Below are 20,404 nucleotides of genomic sequence, written 5' to 3' on the forward strand. Positions count from 1 at the left end.
GCGCCAGTGCGTCTGCCGCGGTTATGACGCAACACAATCCACTTTAATCCAATCCAATCCAAATCCAAGCCAATCGAATCCAATCCAATGACCCTCGCGAGAGAGTGTTCGCTATCGGAGAGGAGAGGGGGTGAGCGGCGGATAGCGAAGCTGGCGCGGCGAGTAGAATGGGGGAAGGGCGGACGCTGACAACAACGACGCCGACGCCGGATGGAGGGACAAGGCGGGTGAATGAGATGCGTGGCATCTAAAAGCGTTGCACGGGTCCTTAAAGTTGCCGCACTGCTCTGTACGGTGGCAAACACACACTTTAGCGCTAGAGCCACCAGAGCAACGAAGATCGAGCAAAGATAGCTAGCTGTAAATAGACCTGTGCGTCGATCAGAAATCGCCGGCGGTGGCGCGCCGGTGTTCCCACCTCCAGCGGCGGCGCGTGAACAGCTCGGGGGTCACGGGATCGGCGGCGGCGTGCGTGGCGCGGAAGAAGGGGGAAAGGGGGTGGGGGTGGATTCGAGAGTGAGGGGATGAGAGACATCTACCCGAAAAAAAAAAAAAAAACGAGAGAGAAAATATAAAGCCCGGGAAACAACGACTGAACCACGGATTAACATCATAAAAAAGGAAGCACTATGGGACGCCCTGCATTTACTTTTTTTGCTCATAAATGCTTAATCGGCGTATTATTGGTAGTAATAACGTGAACGGAGAGCTTTGATCGAACGGAACTAAAAAACTCCAAAACACAAATATGCATTAAAAAATTATGAAAGTTACCTTACGTAATAAAAATATTGATGTTATGTCCGTGACGATGGCGACTACAAAAACATAAACTTCAGGAAAGTTAAAACAAAGACTTCCAGCCGACGCCACGGTTCACGTTTCTCCCACTGCCGACGAGCGCTCGAAGATAGTTCAATTTAAGGCCCCTGGCTCAGTCAGCGCCCGGTGAAATATGAATCATGCGCTTGAGGGGCTGATATTCTGGGCTTTGGGGGCGAAATCTTATACGCGTCCCTCCAAAAACGAAGGCGAAAATTAAAAAAAGAGCAGAAAACGTAGGAATCGAGAATAACAATCGTGAAACGAACCAAGCGCGTACCGCCCTGCGTTTGCAGAAAAATGCTTAATTTATTTGTTATAATCACGTAAATGAAGATACTTGGTCGCACTGAATTTCAAGAAACCAAATAAGGCAAAAAGTATAATAACTAAAAAATTACAAAAGTTAACTTAATTACCAAATCATACATGTGCATCTCATACATCTCTCCACAGAAAGTAAACAAAACAGGTCTAGGAAATTTCGGTGCCGAACGTTTCGGTGGAGGACGTTTCGGTATGGACATTTCAGTGCACGGACATTTCGGTGTACGTACATTTCAGTGCACAGACATTTCGGTGCGCGAACATTTTCGTGAACCCACTTTTCGGCAAACGAATTATCGCGTGCACGTGTGCTTGATTGTCTGAAACAGCCGTTAAGCCTTCATTTCCGTTTAGGGTGGGTTATGAAAAACAATCCACTGATGGCATATTAGATTGATGCCTCGTTCAGAAAACCTCGTTCAGAAAACTCCTGTTATTCGACTAACTGATTAAATTCTTTTGCGGATATTCTTAATTTATATTATTCTACAATCGCTCTTTTTTGCCTAACGCACATCAGCCGATGTTTACGATGGTATAACGCATTCTATAACTTTTTTTTTAATTAAAGCACACTCCTACTATCCAATGAAAGCAGCTTTTAAAAACGCGATGTTGCTTCCGTAATGCATAAAATATTATGAATGGTTTTGTATGGGTTGTGCTCATCAGCTGTCGTCACCAGTTTCTTTTTTTACGGACACGTCTAGAGTATCGTCGTGTTGGCACGAAAAGTGAACTAAAAAAACTGACGGCTCGATTGTCTCACACGTAGTAGGATTTCTGGGTTGTTCCCATCCCCCTCTCAAGATTTCATCTGTAGAAATAGGTCTTCTACACGAACCTTCAATGCATATTTTCACACTTACTTTCATCTCATCATAATTGTTCGTCCCAGCAGTCAGCCCCCTTCTTCAAATTTCTATCTCCCCCAGGTTTCTTTTCAGTGTATTATTTTTGGTTTCCCCGTGGAAATCTGACAGGCCGAGTGGGGTTCACGGTCTCCGACGCGTCACCGCAAAGACTGAGCTGACACAATAGAGTTTTACTATAGCGTTTTGTGCGTTTGAGGCCCCTGAGGAATGGCCATTCTCGTTGGCCCCTGCGACACCCCCTCCAGGAATAAGCTTGCTCGCTGCACCCTTTCGCGCGTCGCGGTCATACCGACGGCGGCCCTTCTTTAGGAGTCCCTCCTTCTTCACCCCCGGTCCCGCATATCGACACTGCGGACATTGTTGGTTGCAGAATTTACCTCGCCTTCATGGATTATAATTCAAGGAAAATTTTAATAGGCTAGTGTGGCGAGAGCTACAACAGTCGTCTTTCAGTTTTCAGTCGTCTTTCGTCTTTCAGTCGTCTTTCAATTAGTGCCGCATGCTTCTTGGTGGAGTTTATGAGGGAGCCGAAAAATAACCATGTGGTTAAGCGTATCTTACCAACAAAATCATTTCGTTCCCCACAAGCATCTTCGTGGCGGAATGAAAAAAAAAGAGAGACTGCGCGAATGGCGAGAAGCGTGGGTAAGGCCTTCAACGCAGCTGCAATAGTGGGAATACGTTTGCCTTTTTCATTCGGATTTTGTGTTTCATGTATTTATTTCTCTATTTTATTTATTTATCTTTTTTTTTTAAATTTTACTCACATATTTTTATTTACTTATTTATTTGTTTGTACAGCACGCCACTATTCAGGCCCTGGAAAGAGGGGCAACAAAACAACGATGACTAAGCATCGTTTTTGACAAAGCAGGAAGCACATCAAATACATCAGAATACATCAAAGTGCATCATTTCCATAAACAATACCGTACTTGTAGGGTGGAGTCGGTTTCTGAAGCGCGCGCTACAAGGGCTACTATCGCGATGAATGCCCATTCTATACATATGGGTCTATTCGTTTCACCTGCACCGCGTGAACCAGTTCAGGCGGTGCCGCACTTCGCCGTTCGTTTCAGCGGTGCAGCTCGCGGCACCTGAACCACGCCGTTCGATTCACCGGTGGTGCCGACGGGTGCAGGACGGGTTCACGGCTTTGCCTGCACTCCCTGCCGAGGAGGTGCAGAAGCAGACGAAAAAAGTGCAGGGCTGGTTCCGCCGATGGCGGAACCCACTTTGCACCGCTGTGAACTGGTTCAAGAGGTGCAGGCTGAATCGAATAGACCCTTAGCTTGCACGTGACGTCACGCTCGAGTGCTCGCGCGGCGGTAGCCATATTGGTGCAGTGGTGCCGGCATTGCGGCGTGAGCAGTTCGGGGAGCGCACGCGTTTGCTGCTGAGCTAGTCGCTTTTCGCGCTTTTCCTGCGGCATGCCGCTGGTAGCGAGCAAAAAACCTTTAAACGCGACCTACCGCTCGGACCTTACGGGGCCTGCACGCGTGCGGTATGCGGAAAAGGTGCAGCTGTGCGACAACGAGGACCCATTCATGCTACGACCGGGCATGGACACGGCCGGCGATGTGGACTTGTTTCCGGAGATAAGTTACGGCGACATCCTCAACTACCTCGTGTTTTCTGCCAACTTCCTAACACTAGAAGAGATGAAGGCATTCAAGTCTACCGAAGCACATAATTACTTCACGAGAGGGTAGGTGAAGTCCCTGTCGGCTGAACAGCTACAAGACGACACAGTGCTTCTGCTCGGAGAGGTAAGCAGCCGGGATCTTTTTTACTATTTCGTCGGTTCGGAAATCTTGCACGGAATGCTCGAAATAGAAACGGTCGCGCTAGAACAACTCTTCGCTATTGCCGGTTACGTTTTGAGACACGATCAACAGTGACGAGCGCTCGCGCAGAGATGTGGACAAGAAAAACTTGTGCATTGCATTTTTTTTTCTCTCGCAGGTGAACCATTCGCAAAGGTTGCGGGACCAGCCTCTGCATGTGTGGACTTTGTGCCAGAAAAGCGGGGTCGTGCTCACTGCTCATTACACCTGTATGGCAGGAGCAGGTGAGGCCTGTTCTCATAATGGAGCCTGCCTGTATGCAGTCGAAACAGGTGTGAAGATGAAAAACGCTACAAGCTGCACCTCAAAAACGAACATCTGGCTTCCTGCGTACGTGGAGAAGGTGGAGTTCAAGAGGCTAAAGGACATCGACTTCACTTCGTCGAGAGGGAAGAAGCGAAAACTGGACATCTTTTTAACAGCAGCAGTTCAGCAGTGAACGAATCAAAACAACGAATGGACATCCCACCAGCAACCCAAGAGCAGCTTGGCGACCTGTACAGAGCATTCCAGAGCACAGGTGTCACACCTGCAGTATTTTCTATGCTTCCAGAGTATTGCTAAAGCCTTCAGGAGCCTGTAAAAACACAGCCTGCCCACTTGAGGAAGCTGTATCTCGAAGAGAACTTGGAAGACAACCTCGACATGCTTTTGAAGAAGGCTGACGACTTTCTTGCCACTTTTCCCATCAGGGACGACACAGTGAAGACAGTTGAGGCTGCAACAAGGCAACAAAGTAACTCGCCAGACTGGTTCCTTTACCGTGCTGGCAGAGTGACTGCGTCAGTGATGAAAAGTGTGTGCCACACGAGTGTGCAGAGTCCTAGCTTATCACTGGTAAAATCGATTTGCTACCCTGAAAAAAATTCCCTCAGAGTTCCTGCCGTCATGTGGGGCTTAGAACATGAGCAAGATGCTTTCGAGGCTTACAAAGCCAAATAAGCTACAAAGCACCAGAACTTTGAGTGCCACAGGTCTGGACTCCACCTGAGTGCTGCTTACCCGTTCATCGGCGCAACACCGGATGCCATCACCTCGTGCAGCGGCTGCGGGAGAGGTGTGGAATTTAAGTGCCCATTTTTGCTAAGAGATGCTCAAGATATCACCACAAGCATTTCATGTCTGAGTTACACTGGCGGAAAACTTCAGCTTTTGGACAATCATGCGTACTACTACCAAATTCAGACTCAGATGACAGTGTGCCATGTTGACTTTTGCGACTTTGTGGTGTGGGGACCAAATGTGCTGCACATCGAGAGAGTGAGACGCAATGATCAGTTTTGCAGAAACATTTTTTCTTCCGCAAGACAGTTTTTCCGGAACGTCATTCTGCCCGAGTTGCTCAGCCGATGCTACACGAGGCAAGACAGAAGTCGTGAAGAAGAGCCAGCAGACACAGTACAGTACTGCTTCTGTCGTGGACCGGACACAGGCAAGATGGTAGCTTGCGACAACGAGGCGTGCAGCTACAAGTGGTTTCATTTCTCCTGTGGCGGACTGAAACGGGCACCAAAAGAGGAGAAATGGTTATGTCACGAGTGCAAACAAGACAAGGACTAATGTCAGGCTTCCACAGTTTATTTCACCACAGCTGTGCCTGCCAGTGTGAAGCAACAGACTATCTTGATGAAATTTGCTAAAAGAGCCCGCTAATGTTTCTTGTAACTGGAATGTAGAACGAGCTTGCAGTCTTAAAATAAAGGACCACGTGGAGCGACAGCGACAATTGTCGCTCAAGTGTAACTGAATGGATGCGGTGGGCTAATACGAGCGACGAGCTGTTGCCGACATCCCTTCATACACTGACTTCTTTATTAAGCCCGCAGTGCCATGTTTCTTTCAAAACGAACACTCTGCACATGACCGCCAGACAACATTGAACACACGTAGCATCACAATACAATGTGTTGAAACTGCATTGTACAATTATTATATTACTGCCAACCTACAGTAATGAATCTCAAGAAGTCACATCACGTGCAGTGGCAAGGGCAGTTGCACAAATTTGTAAATTCAAAGAGTTATAAATGTAATGCACGACACACAGAATATGTAACGCCTGAATCACAGCAGCGCATAAGATCCAAAAAAAAGGTAGATGATCACGTTGCCACTTTAGAGTCGTTGGCTGGCAAAAGAGCATTCTGCCGAGAATGCTGCTCTACACATTTCGAACAAAACAAACAGCAGAAACAGGAGGAGGAGGAGGAGGAATAAACTTTATTTATGCGAGCCTTAGGTGCTGCTGTCTGGGCACCCGCCTGGTGGGGGGTTTCCTCTAGTCCGGGATACCCTGGCCTGCACTGGCCACCCGGGCCCTCTCTACCAGGCTACGCTGGGAGGAGAGGTCGGAGCTGGTCAGTTGTGCCACCCACTGCTCGTAAGTAGGTTGGAGATTGGGAGTAAGGGACGGGGTTTGTTGACACCCCCATACCAGATGGTATAGGGTGCCAGGATGGGGGCAGTATTTGCAAGATGCGGGGTAGAGGGTGGGGTACATTGCATGGAGTAGGGTATTGTGGGGGTAAGAGTTTGTTTGTAGTCGCCGGAGTATTGTACCTTCGGTTCTAGATAGGTGTGGGTGGGGTGCTGGGTATTGTTGGCGTCCGCGCCGGTAGTGGGCGAGTATATCGGCATATTTTCTCAGGGGCGTGGGCTTGAGGATGTCGCCATCTTGAAGTTTGTCACCCTCTCGGGAAACGGCCCGGTGTGTATGCGCGCGGGCGGCGGCGTGTGCCGACTCATTTCCTTTGAGGGCTTCGTGGCCAGGTGTCCAGACAATCTGTAGTTCAGGAAGTTGCTTAATTTGTTTTAGTATAGCCAATGCTGGTAAGGATATTCGTCCGATCAAGAAATTGCGGCATGCAGCTTGGGAGTCTGTCAGTATTACTGTGTAGTTTTCGCAAGTGGTGGCAGCTAGGGCGATAGCAACTTCTTCGGCTGTTTCTATAGATTTTGTAATGGTCGTGACTGCGGTTAACTCTTTTCCGTTGGGGTCGGTCACACTGGCAGCGTGCGCAGATTTGTGGGGGTATGGAGAGGCGTCTGCATAGCGACTGAAGGGGAGGTGGTCATACTGCACATGGATTGCTCGTGCTCTTGCTGCTCGTCGTGCCTTGTTATATAGGTCGGATGCATATTACGTGGGATTGGAGCCACTCTGATGTGTTGTCGAATTGGTCCGGGGATGCGTGTCTTCTCGTCTGGTTGTTGTGGGGTCGAATACCCTAGCCGGCGGAGGGTCGCTCTTCCCGTGGTGGTGAGTTGGAGGCGTGTGAATTGAGAAATTCGGTGCGCTTCTTGGATTTCTTCCCACGTATTGTGGACGCCCAGTTGTAGTAACTTGCTTGTTGCCGTTTTAGGGGGCAATCCTAGTGCGGTTTTGTAAGCTTGCCGTATCGCGGTGTTCAGTTTGTTTTGTTCGGAGGGTTTCAGGGCTAGGTAAGGAGCACTGTATGCAATCCGGCTGATAAGGATGGCTTGGATTATGCGCAGAGTATCTGATTCTTGGAGGCCAAATCTTCGGTGAGAAACTCGATGGATAAGATGCATTAATTGTGAGAGAGTACGTTGGAGTGGCAAAATTGTTTGGGCACCCGACCCGTCTTTGGGAATAGTGAGTCCCAAAATTCGGAGGTGGGGGACGTTAAGAACGGGTTGATTATTGATGCTGAGTTCAGGATCCGGTATAGAGTTGGCGCGCTGTTTAGGTGTTCGTTTACACAGTGTAAGTAAGGCGGATTTTTCTGGGGCACATTCCAACCCCCGGGCTTGCAGGTATTGTTGTACTACTTGGATGGCACTTTGGAGGGCGTCTTGTTGGTCACCTATGGAGCCCGTAGGAGTCCAGAGTGTCAGATCGTCGGCGTATAGGGCGTGTCGCAGGTTGGGGATAGTTGTCAACAGAGGAGGTAGATCTTTCATACCGATGTTGAACAGTAATGGAGATATCACTGAGCCTTGGGGGGTTCCTTTAGGCATAGTTTTGAAAACGTCGGAACGGAGGTGCCCGATTCCCACCGTTGCAGTGCGATTGGTTAAGAATGAGGCAGAAACAGAACTGAAAAATTCGAGCGTAACCACAGTGGCACTGTAGAAATTCCAGTTTGTGTTGTAGTGTCACAACAAAGTAGTGCAATAATAATATACAGACTAGGTTTCTACAGCTGAAAACTAACTAGTGTCCAACTAATTTTCAAACGCACAATCACGTGGGATATATCTTCCTTTCTTTGACTTGAACCATAACTTTGCTGCTGTTTGAAATCATAGTCGGTACAAGATGTTCCATTGCATTCAAATTATAAGTGAAATAACTGGAGTAAAAAAAGTTTCCATTGATTATGAGGTTTGACGAGCCGCCGCTACGCAGGCGATGAGGCACACCATGCTGGAGATCTCCGGATTAATTTTGACCACCTGGGGATCTTTAACGTGCGCCGAAATCTCGTACACACGGGCGTTTTCGCTTAAAAAGAATGTTTCCAATCACAGCTGACGATATAATGTCATTCGTCAACGGAAAGCACTTGCTCAATTAGCAGACTGTTTTAGTGATGCTACTATTGAAGGGCACAGATTAGAAAGGGCACAGCAAACAGTAACAATTTTGTCAAGTGGAGTCAAATTATCTCCAGGTCGGCAAACCACATAGTCGATGGGCAGCGTGGCCTACAGGATTACATACTTATTTTGATCAGCCCGATCACCCTCTCGACATGAATCCTGACATTGGCTAGTTTCCTGGTGCTTAGCACGTCTGCTGCCGACAGTTGCTTCTTGCCCTTGGTGAACGCTGGCACGTGAAGTCTCGCACAGTAGAAGCCCACACTTTCAGACACATTGAACCCTCGGTCTGCAAGAACTACGTCACCCGGAAGTAAGTTGTCTAAAAGACCGCAGTGCTCTGTTATGTGTCTATCGCTAGCACGCCCTCCCTAGCCTTCAGAGATGAAGTTAACGATGCCTTGAGGTGCAATGCCAATCAAATACTTTGCCGTATTGCTGCCTTTGTACTGAGACCATGTCTCACTTCGGGGCAAGTATGATGAAGGCCTTTCTATCTTTATCTCAAAACAGTCAATGATGACTGCAACATTTTCCCCAAAAGAATCGTAGAAGGCTTGAGGCATTGTGCGTTGCAAAACACTTCTACGCGGCCACAATATCTGAGACTTAAGGCGGCAGTTGGCAGCATGCAGCCATTTGTCGAATATGCGCGACACTGTGGCCTCTGACACGTTAAACCTAAAAGCAAGGTCAGTGATGTGCAAATGTAGCTTTAACTTCACCAAGAAAAGCAGGAACTCCTGAAACTTCAGCAAGCTGTTGTTAGCGTTATGCGACACAAACCCCGCTACAACGTTGAACAGTGCGTAAAAAATCTGAAAATTCGCCATGCCGGTGTAGTACACAACTTTGGTGTCGCTACATTTCAGGGCATCTTCAGTCAGCTCCAGCAGCTTGTTTTCATTTCGCGCAGCGTAGAGGCGCTCGTTTAGGGATAAGCACTCCATCTCCATGGCTTCAATGTCACTCATTGTCAGGTCTGTCTGGATTGCCATCCCTGGAACAAAATTAAGTTGTTGCATGGATGATCAAGCAGCGCGAAAAATTCGCTTGAGATGCGGAGAGGAGTTATTGGCGACGGGACTGGCAAATAAGCATGCGGAGATTCAACATCTAAGGTACTCCACCGGATAAAAAAAAAACTTTCTCTCCACTTTTGACACGCTCGGTTTCAAACCACGACGACGAAAGTAGAGAACACAGGACTAGCGCTAGCGGCTAGTCCTGTGTTATCTAATTTTGCCCCGTTTTTATCGCGCTACTTAACCATGTTTCACAGTTCGAACCAACAAGCCCACATTTACGTGTTGACGAAAAAACGCTCACCTGTTTCGTCACTGTTCTCTACCCCGACTCCGTCTTCCGCTGGCGCCGGCGACGACGAAGAAACGGCAGCTGCGTCCGGATGCGTCGTCTGTGTTGTTGCCATTGCCTCGGCTCTACGCTCGGCGTCAGCTGCACGGGCCAGGTTCCGTCGTCTTTTTGCGCGAGCGTGGCGTTCGGGATCTCCCTGTTTCGCGCTGTAGCCGAGTAACAGCGTCGGCGCCCAGTCGGGGTCCACCTCCTCCCACAGCTGTGACGGTCTGCCTACGGACGCAAGGGCATGTTTAAAAACGAGATTCTCCGTAGTGCTTCCAAGTCTCACAGATAAATAATTATCGCGCCGATGGCTTACCTTTTACAAAGTGTGCGCCACAAACACGTAAGTCAGTCCTCTTGGTGTTGAGATCGGCGCGGTTTATCTGCGCCAGCCACAGACTGCGTCGTTTCACACATAGCTCTTTCGTGCGGTCGCCCTGATGCTCGATTACCTTCGGAAGGCGAAAAAAGTTTTTGTTTGTTGATTTGGTCCAACATGTACGGTTCGAGCATCCAACAATTGCACAGATCACCATTGCGACGAGCTGGCAGTGGACGCACGATCGCTACGGCTGACTGCACCACTGCACCGGCATGGCGGAATGGTATCCCAGGGTTCCTCGCCGTGACGTCAGTGCAAGCCATGTATAGCGCCAATTAGCGTAGCTACCACCTGCGCGAATCGAAATACAGCACGAATCGCCAGATCAGCTGTTGGTCGCTAGACAGAGAGAAATGCGCCAAATGCCTGGCGCTGCCCGTTCGAATTTTTGAAATCGCGATCGGATATGCGGCGGCAACGCTTCTTGCTTCCGACCAGTGCTTCCGACGGCGCGTTTGGATGAGCGCGTGCCGCGCCCTCCCATTTCGGGGCTGCGCCGAGCAGCAGCGGCGGTACATACACTGTAGCAGCGGACTGGAAGAAGACGACGCGCCTTCGTTGCTATAGCAACGGGGCGCATGCGCAGAGAGCAGTGGGGGTGAGATCAAGTGCGAAAAATTACGCCGGTTTCCATTGTGCGTTTCCGTTGGGTCGATTACTCGAATCGTCTCGAATTGCGTGAGCAATCGTCGGGTAATGCGAGAGAGAGAGAGAGAGAGAGAGAGAGAGAGAGAGAGAGAGAGAGAGAGAGAGAGAGAGAGAGAGAGAGAGAGAGAGAGAGAGCAGGTAGCGCGGACGACCGTCGACTGAGCGGCACTCCGCTCAGCGCGCAGCGCGCCCGAAGGAGAGGAGACCGCGGAGAGAGAGGGCGCTGCACGCTTGCGCCGCGCGCAGCGCCGCCCACCGGCGGAGTGAGAGAGCGCGCCGCACTAACCTCCTTGGCCGCACTGCGCGCGCCACAGATGTTGGGGGAGAGGGCGCGCTATCATGGCGAGAGGGGAGGGGGTGAGCGGAGGAGAGACGCAGCTGTGCGGACGCGGACGACGACGACGACGGACGCAGGACAGGGCCGCCGGCAAGAGATGCTCCTCTCAGCGTCGCATCTAAAAACTGCTCCCCTCCTTTACAGCTAGACCTGTGCGCCGCCGAGCCGCGCCGAGCCGCGCCGAGCCGCCACCGCCGCCGAAGTTCCCGGAATGCGCACGCAGCCGCCGCCGCCGGCACCGCCGTATTTATTTTCTTTGAGGGGGGCTCGCTGAAGGGCGATTCTTCGGAAGAACTAGGGAATGCGTCACTCTACTGGAAGTTGTCGTTTCTCCCTCTGAAGGAAATGCTTCTCTCAGTGGTGCTGTTTGTCGTGAAATAACCGCGATTCACCATGAATGAACAGACAATTTGTACTGTCTGCCTGGAATCAGTCATTCTGCTGAATGTGGGGTCCGTTGGTCACATGGCGTTTCGTCATAGGCCAGTTCGTAATAGGCCGTTTGGTCACATAGGATCATTCGTCATAGGACATTTTGTCACTTGGGAAGGTTTGTCACAGGAACGGTAAAACGTTTGCGGTGTGTTTTAGACGTAAGTGGTGATATGGCATCACTCATTACCGTATGTACATGTTGCATAAGGGTTGCTGAGTAAGAAAGTGTAATTATAACTAATTTGCACGGGTTAATTGTTCTCAGAAATTACGTGATTCTCGCAATCCTTTTTCAGCAAAGTGGAGTTAAGAAGTTCCTTTCCCTTCCCGTGGAGACACATTTCTTCTGGAATTAAAAGTAAGATAAGAAAGAGGCAGCGTATGAAACCAAAAAAATAATTTCAACCACTACCTGCAAAAAAGCAAAAGGGAAGTCCAACCCACCAACTGCGGAATGGTCAACCTGGTATGAATTATGAGTTGAAGCCACTAGCAGCCCCCCACCCCCTAAAACCCATTTTGGGCCATCTTGGGCGGGAAGATCCGCCCAAAATGAAACTTCCAGACGAAATTTCGAAGAACGAGAAGGTCGGGGCTGCCAGTTTCCCTATTACGACTTACCACTTACAAACAGATGCCTCTGACCAGTTTTCCCCATGACGGGTCGGCGGTGACGAGTGGGCCTGCTCCCATATAGGGTGCCCAAGCCGACCGCAACATTGAAAAGGAGGGCGCGCGTTCTTTTTTGTAGCCCACCTTCCAAAAACTTTCTTAGGCTACGTCCCTGCAGCATGCCTCACTTTTCTGTTTAGAATTGTTGAATTCTTGATCGATATTCTTGATCAACCCAGCTCACCCTACTTGCCCACCCTGGCGTGCATTCTTGCTGAACTTTCTCAGATGTACGGCCGAAAAGCGAAAAAAAAAAGAAAATATGTGCCTCGCTTTTCTCTCTTGAGTCGAACCATCCTACCAGAGACATTAGAGGAACGCCGCTAATATGTAGGAATGAAACAAGATAATCAACACGGGAACAGTGTTGATTATCGCAGTAGCAGTAGCTAGCTTATCGCATGCAGATTATCGCAGTAGCACGCCAGCTTGAATCGTTGGCGTCATTACGGGAAGAGTGCACAGGAACGGGTACAGCCGCACACAGGTTTCAAGAAATCAAATGTGCAGGTTCACAGGAAGGGCCATTGTAAGCGCAGTTAAGATCTCCGGAACTGTGGACCTGGCTCAAGCATTCAGAACTCATTCACGTCAGCAATTTGTTACTTAACGAACGCGAAATTTATCCGCATCACTTCAGCTATCCAATGTCGTAGTTGACCACTGTGATAAAATAGCGTTCCGAGGGCAGAGGTTCTGCGCTGGAGGCCAGTTAACTGGAACATTTTGAGTAAAATAAAACATAGGAAATGCTAAAAGGTACCATAAAATTTGCAGAAATTCAGAGGGTTGTCTACTAACGCGTAGTATTAGGTCTCCTGCCTTCATTGCGAATTCTTTACAGCCAGATTTGGCTATGAGTGTCCAAACATGTTGAGTTATTTTGTTGTTTTAAAGATCTCTTTTGTTTCTTTTCGCCACTGAGATACACTTACATCGTGATCGCACTTGGGCTTCGTGACTTAGCCAATTTTGCATTTTTCCGCATATGAAAGGCCTAGTGTACGGTTGGCCCATTTTCGCCATTTGATGTTTTCGCCGATCTTTTCCGGCTTTGGTTGTCGTTGTTTTCCGGTCCAGAAATTGGGCGCCGTTGTAAGAGCAAATAAAAAGCGCACGTGCGATCTGACGGGATTTGAACCCATGTCTTCACAGTATAGATCTTCGCACGTCGCCAGAGTAGAACAAAAATTGTCGTTGTTCCTTTAATTCTTCGTGACACATACGCTCTTGGCCAGGAATGGAGAGCTTTGAGCGGCAATGTGCGCGCTTCACAAGAATTCACAAAAGCTGGGATTTTGAAACGTAAAAGTTGTGTATTAATGACGCGTGCTGAGTGACCTGGATGCATGATTGATTGATTGCGGGGTTTAACGCCCCGAAGCTTCACATATACGGGCTATGACACAGAGAGAAAGAATGAACTTCTTTATTAGCAAAAAATTGCGGAATGGTGTCCTCATTTCAGGACGCCATTCGTGGTGCCAGCTGTGACGGCCCTTTCCACCAAACGAAGCTGGTCGTCCGGACTGGAACCAATGATCAGAAGTAATCAGGAGTGCCCCGTAGCCCATGTGTTTTTTGACACCTGTTTGTCAAAAGCACGGGCTATAAGGCGCGCCGTAGTGGGGGTATCCGGATTAGTTTTGATCACCTGGGTAAAACATGCGCTGAAATCTCGACACACGGGCGTTTTCTCTTTTCGCCTCCATCAGAAAAGCGGCCGCCGCTGCCGGGATTGAACCCACGTCCTTAAGTGGGCTCAGCAGCCCAACGCCATGCCACTGAGCCACCGCGGAGGTTCACACCTGAAAATGATATTACGTGAATACAACACGTGCATACCAGCCGCGCAGAAACATTTTCTAAGGAAGCTGTGGCGTGTCCCAGTTAGGGTTACCAACCATGTCCCGAGTTCCGCGCCGTCCCTGTCGGGACAAATACACGTCCCAGACCGCCAAGTTAAAGCTTTTCATGCATGTGGCACAACGCACGCCCAACAAGGCGCGTCATGGTACGAAACACGCCCCAACTTGTCCGGGCAGAGCTACAGGTAAAGCTTAACTTCCGCATGAAGGGCGCCAACTTTTAAGAGTAATATTCTAGAGCAAGAGAAAGTGTTGCGAGCAGCACGTAGACAGCTGAAGTACCTTTTAAAGAGGCCGCAACAATAAAGAAATGATGGATTTGTCTGGGCAATAAAGAAAACTGATTGTGTTCGATCCCTAAGTTAGTGCGCGCACCCCCCGCCCCTCACCGTCCTGACTTCCTTCATTAAAAAGTTAATGACCGTATATAGTCCGAGTCTGCTTGCTTACTTACGTAATTAGCATCGTAAGATAGACAAGCGAAAGCGAAGAACGAGACGCATACAAGGTGTAGCAGAAAATGCGGTGGTTGAGCTAGTATATACTCTTGTTTGTTTTCAACTATTAGCTTGTCATATGGTGCACCCTCATCATTTCGTACTGACAGAAAACGGATTCCATGGATTGTCGTGCCAAATGGTAAAGACACGAAAGCGAAGAAGCTATCCAAATGCAATGTTGCTAAGTACTGCAACCCTTTCGCTTTCAAAAAACGGGAGCAGAGTTAACTGCCTCCGGGGATTGTTCTGTCTGTGATCCGGACATTTCGATGTAGGACATTTCGGTGCAGGACGTTTCGCTGCGGACATTTAGGTTTACTGAATGTCCCAGGCGTTCTTTACATTGTAGCATTAACAGTTTCATTTCGTCAGACGACCCCATTTTAACATTCGAGAGTTGTGCGTGGGCCGCACTGCGCGGAAATGAAAAGTAAAAATAGCCGGAGAATCCGTGCCTCAAACCACGTTTCAACGGTAGATGTAATAATTACGGTGGTTCATTTACTCGCGTGCAAATTTCTTTTATTAATTTTTATTAATAATCTGAACAGCCCCAATCCTTTTATCAAAGTGTTGCTGAAGCGCTTTGATTTCACTATACGCCTCCCGGCCCCTAAACAGTCGCGAGAAAACGAAAAGGAAGGGCACCAAGCTAGCTTTTAAGCACGTGTGCATTCCCCTTTAATGATTTTCTTTATTACCCTCGCCGTTGCATTTGGTGTCGGTTCTACTTAAAAATAATCAGCAATCGCACCTACAGTGGCGTTCACACACCCACAACGCGCGTTTACGTCGTAAATTTGAAGTTCCCAAAAGCACCGCAGTCATAAAAAAATAATATACGCGATGCTAGTGTAAAGAAAGCAGTGAGGGGTCTTAGGCATTTTTTTTTTTTTGTTCAGGCACTCATTGACTGATCTGGAACACGCTAATCACTAACAAAATGACAAATGATGGATGGTTTTAGCCGAGGATTCGCGATTTATTTAAAAAAAAATGTATTTGCACAAGCCTATGATGTGGCGTCTGATAGCGTATTACAATGCTTACATCTCATGCAATTGATGATTACCTAATTTCACATTTCCTCATTTCGTACGTATAGGGTACAGACGCAGGGTATCCAAAACAAACAATTCATAGTGTGTACTTTTTGATGGATCCTGAAATGTCAAACAAGAAAAAAATGCAGCAAGCATAGAATTTCCAAATATATTTATTCGATATTACGAGAGGGGGCCAGACAATTTATTTTTTGATGGTGGATTTCTTGAAGTGCATTTGTTTGCTTAAAAAACTTGCAAAAAATATCAAAAGCCAGTTCAGCATCTTGAACTCATCAGGAAAATCCCCCCCCCCCCCCCCCCCCAAAAAAAAGTGAGGCATCTAGCAGGCCAACTTGTTGAAAAAAAAAAAAAAACGTTTACACATTTACGTGAATACACTACTGGTACACCCGACAAGTATATGACCTCTACAGAAGCACTACCACTGCTTACAATATCCACATGGCTAAATAGCGGTGCTCACCGCTCACCGCAAACAAGAAATCCTAAGAAATCCCGCTCCATCTCCACTAACGCGAAACCTTCGTAAGGGACGAAGCATGTAGTGTATAAGTATATTCTTGGGGCTTTGGGGTTTTTGCCAACGGAGATAAAACTGTTGGGGGGGGGGGGGGTAGAGGTATACATATTTGCTGTAAATGTCTCGTCTTTGAAGCATGAAGCGTTTCAGCGCGAGGCGTAAAAGAGTGCCCCGGTTTTTTTTTTTTTTTTTTTAATGGGCGTTACCAGAGTCCTTCAATGCTTGCGTTACGAAGCATTCTAGCGGGAGGCGTAAACGAGTGCCCGGTGTTTTTTTTTTTTTTTAGTAGGCGTTACGTTCTAGCGCAAGGCGTAAACGAGTGCCCTGGTATTTTAGTGCCGTGACTACATGATACGATGGTTACGACGACGACGCCGGAAGCCCGAGCCCCTAAGGGGCATCGCCCATAAAAGTACCTCACTTCACTAAGACAGTTTCGTGTGAATCGAAGCCCACACCACAAATGAAACCTTACATAAATACACAATATTGAAAAAAGATGGAAGGGACACACTGCTATTTAAGCTATTACAGTACAGTGCTGCTTCTACTGACTCTCTCACCGAAACTACAATCCACTATGTTTCCAAGGGCATGTGGACGTCCTTTAGTGACCCCACAACAACGCCTACACTGAAAGCCCGCTTGTTCAACCTACCAGAACGGCGTCTCTAGTGTGACGCTAGTTTCTCAGACACAGGAGCGTTGCGCCAAAATTTATGACAGGTAAAATTGCGAAGAGCAAAGCACGGCGCATATTCATTACATGTGACAAATAAGAGCAGTTTTGTTGCACATACATATTTGGGGTACACAGTGGGCGCAAATGTATAACAACGGGAAGCTGCTTCTGTTGTTTCACTAATTGCTAAATCAGAACAGCGAAGGACATGTTGATTGTCTCGTTTAGTAACTCTATGACACTGACCACACCTAAAACATCCTTCTTGAGGCTTGAGCAACTTACCAGAAGTCCATTTCCCTTATACAACACACGCGTAACAGAACATCTTCATCATAGAAAAACAGGATCAGCAAAACAAAGCATACATTCTTTGCCAATGAAAATGTCGTGGCTACATCGTGGAGTCGGTTTCAGAAGCACGCAACCAAGGGCGTTGTTGGTATCAAGCGACCATTGTGATGAAAGATAGAGGTGGGTGATCACCCTACCGATAAATCACCAATGCAGTAATCGCGATAAAATCTTTTACCAGTTAATTGGTTCAGCTCACGTGCGAGCATTGAACCAGAAATCAAGCTCTCCAAAACTTTACGTTAGGTGATCTCACGCTGTCGTCTTGCATCAAAAAAGCCCGCACGTGGCAACGACGGAAGGCTGCGTGTTCGCTTCTTTGAGAAATAGCGACACTAAGCATGCGTTCCAGCCACATCTACTACGCGGGGGTCTGTTTAGCGCGCCATCCGGACAACCACACAATAGACAATATATTGCCTTAAAATTCAAGAATATACATGATTTTGACTCTTCATAGCAAAAGAAAAATATTGGCACCAACCGATTAACCGATCAAGCAATTGATTAATGCCTACCGATTAATCCGATTATTCTGTTAAATCGATACCCAGCCCTAAATAGACAAGCATATCGGGACAGCAGGCGCGGAACCCTGATTGGTCGATTCTGAACACGCTGATTGGTTGGTTTACAAGCGGATGTGACATCATTTTTTTTTATAGGGACCGGGCAGCTGGACGGGTGGCGCCACCACTCGGCGCTCCCCTCGTCAGTGGAATGAGCCGGTGCATTGGACTACACAGCCTCCCGTTGTTTTTGTCGTGTTTGCTTCGGTGCTTTGTATGTTTTGGTGGCGTTGTGAGCAGACATGTGAGATGAAACGAAGTCTAAACAGATGTGTTGGGTTCTTAGATGCAGTAATGACTACGTAAACTTGTCGGACGCGTCTAAAGTTGGGTGTCGGCTGCAATGGCATGAGCGCTTTTTGCAGCGATCTGCGCTTGGCTCCACCCGTTCTGAGTACGAATAAAACTACTATTATTAGTATTATTTTCTTCTTAAATGCTCTCACGGCTACGCAAACTTATTGGATGCTTGTAAGGTTGGGGAAGGGCTACATTGGCACGAGCGCTTTTTGCAGCGCTCTGCGCCTGGCTGCGCGCGATCTGAGTAGGAATAAAACTATTAGCAATATTAAAAATCTTTTCTACCACTTTAAATTATCTTCACTGGTTTCAATGACTACGGTTTCCACGCCAGCCTTAGCGCTGGGATACCTCGATACGTGTGCTTTAAATAGAAAGGCACCTGCATACGCGATGGATTACCGTGTAGCCGTAGAAGTGTTGCGGTAGTTTACACTTTCTGTAACCGTGATCTTTGTACCTTCAGTTTTGGTGAGCGACACTGTGACAGCATGGGAGCCTGAAAGCCGAAGTGGAAATCCCACGTTTGTGGTGGTCATTTTATCAAGAGCCAAAGTTATTCACCAACTCAACAGCCCAAGCTACAAACCATCCCTCCTCCCCTTCCCGTTTTACCCCCTGCGTAGAATAAAGGCTGGCACCGATAGTTAAAAAATGTGGCAATGTTAACGTCAGCCGGTGTTTTTTAATGCTTAAGTATTCTTTACAGAGTACCTATAAAAATCGTGTAATGCCTGGTGAAGACACCAAAAACGCACGATTAGTTGCCTCAAATATAGGTCCATGAGCCCGCGGGTCCTCCACCACAGACACATTTCCGACACGCTGGAAAAAGTTTAGATTTGGAGAGGGGGCATGGAAGTTCAAAATTAAACAGCAAAATCATCTAGCCCTCGGTCTAATGATTATGGTGGTTGAACACAAAGCTTTCTTCGTGCGAAATCGTCATCGAAACCATCATCGTCGTTAGACGGAGGTGTGCATGATTTTTCAAGCGTAGGTAGCAGCTTGTAAACCGACCGCAGCATTCAGTTGTGAAGCTGAGTACAGGTTTCGGGCACCCTCCTGTCGTGCGTCCTTCAGCCACGCAGGAATTATTTTTTGAAAAACCATTTACCAACTAGCCAGCAACCATTGCAATTCTTGTAAAGCAATGCTTCTCCACGACAAGCAATAACATTCTTCTATCATGCGGTATTTATTCTATCAATGATTCCAGATGACTGTAGTAAGAGCATTTCTGTGAAATTAAACACGTTTCAGCCGTAGGTAATGAAGATACGGAAGCGTCGTCCGTCACAATTTCTGTTTTGAGGTAAATCTTCGAAGACACCCTCCAACTTTATCTTTCGCTTGTGCACGACGTCGGCGCCGTTTCGTCATCAACTGCCAAAGGCCAGCGCCGCAGCATTCCTAGATCGGTTGCACACACGGGTTTGTGGGAGCATTTAGCGGCAATATACTCCTCGATTAGCGAAACTGCATGCAGGCATGAAAAAATTGCATGAAGCAACGAACTTTCACTTCCAGCTTGACTTCCAGCTTGGCGCATTGAGCGTCGTCTGCTATTTGTAAATACTGAGTATGGGCGTAAATAACACACATGGCATGCCTCGTAAACATCACATCCACACTCAAGATTTACCGATCTGAAAAATGCACGTGGGGTTAGTTCGCTTTGCAAGCCGCACCGCAAAAAAAACGAAAGAAAGCCATGCACAACTACGCTGCGCTGAGCGCCACCGGCATTCCACTGACGAGCGGTTCGCCACGGGCGGCGCTGTTCGCTGAAACGACGGTGGTGCCATACAACGGCCGCCCGGTCCCTATTGGGAGAAAGACGCGCTGTTTGACCTCCGACGTTTTGCGGCATGTTTATTTTTCTTCGGCATGGCGGGTTCGTCGAGTGCTGCTCCCACCGATGAGGATCGTTGGCGCTGCTCTGACCAACGTTTACTGCGACAAGGTGTTTTCGCACCGAAAAGACATGCTTAAACACGAGAGAAACGTGCACCACAAAGAGGGGGCAAGCTCAAAAAGCCACATGAAGTGTGACAAATGCGGTCACCGCGTTGCAACTTTTGATAACCTCGTCCACCACAGAGCGATGCACGATTTCGACGCTGAGATTGTGCAACGGGTATTCGGCAGCGCTGAAGGTAAGAAAACTTGGAATATTTGCTTTTATTTCGCCTGCGTTAATCCGCTTCATCTAGTATTGTGCCCAGTGATTTAAGGCCTCTTATCGCACGTGACCTTGAATAGCTGTGA

The sequence above is a fragment of the Haemaphysalis longicornis genome, unplaced genomic scaffold (assembly GCF_048455015.1).
Source record: "Haemaphysalis longicornis isolate Haplotype H1 unplaced genomic scaffold, Haemaphysalis longicornis Haplotype H1 scaffold_1, whole genome shotgun sequence".
Lineage (NCBI taxonomy): Eukaryota > Metazoa > Arthropoda > Arachnida > Ixodida > Ixodidae > Haemaphysalis > Haemaphysalis longicornis.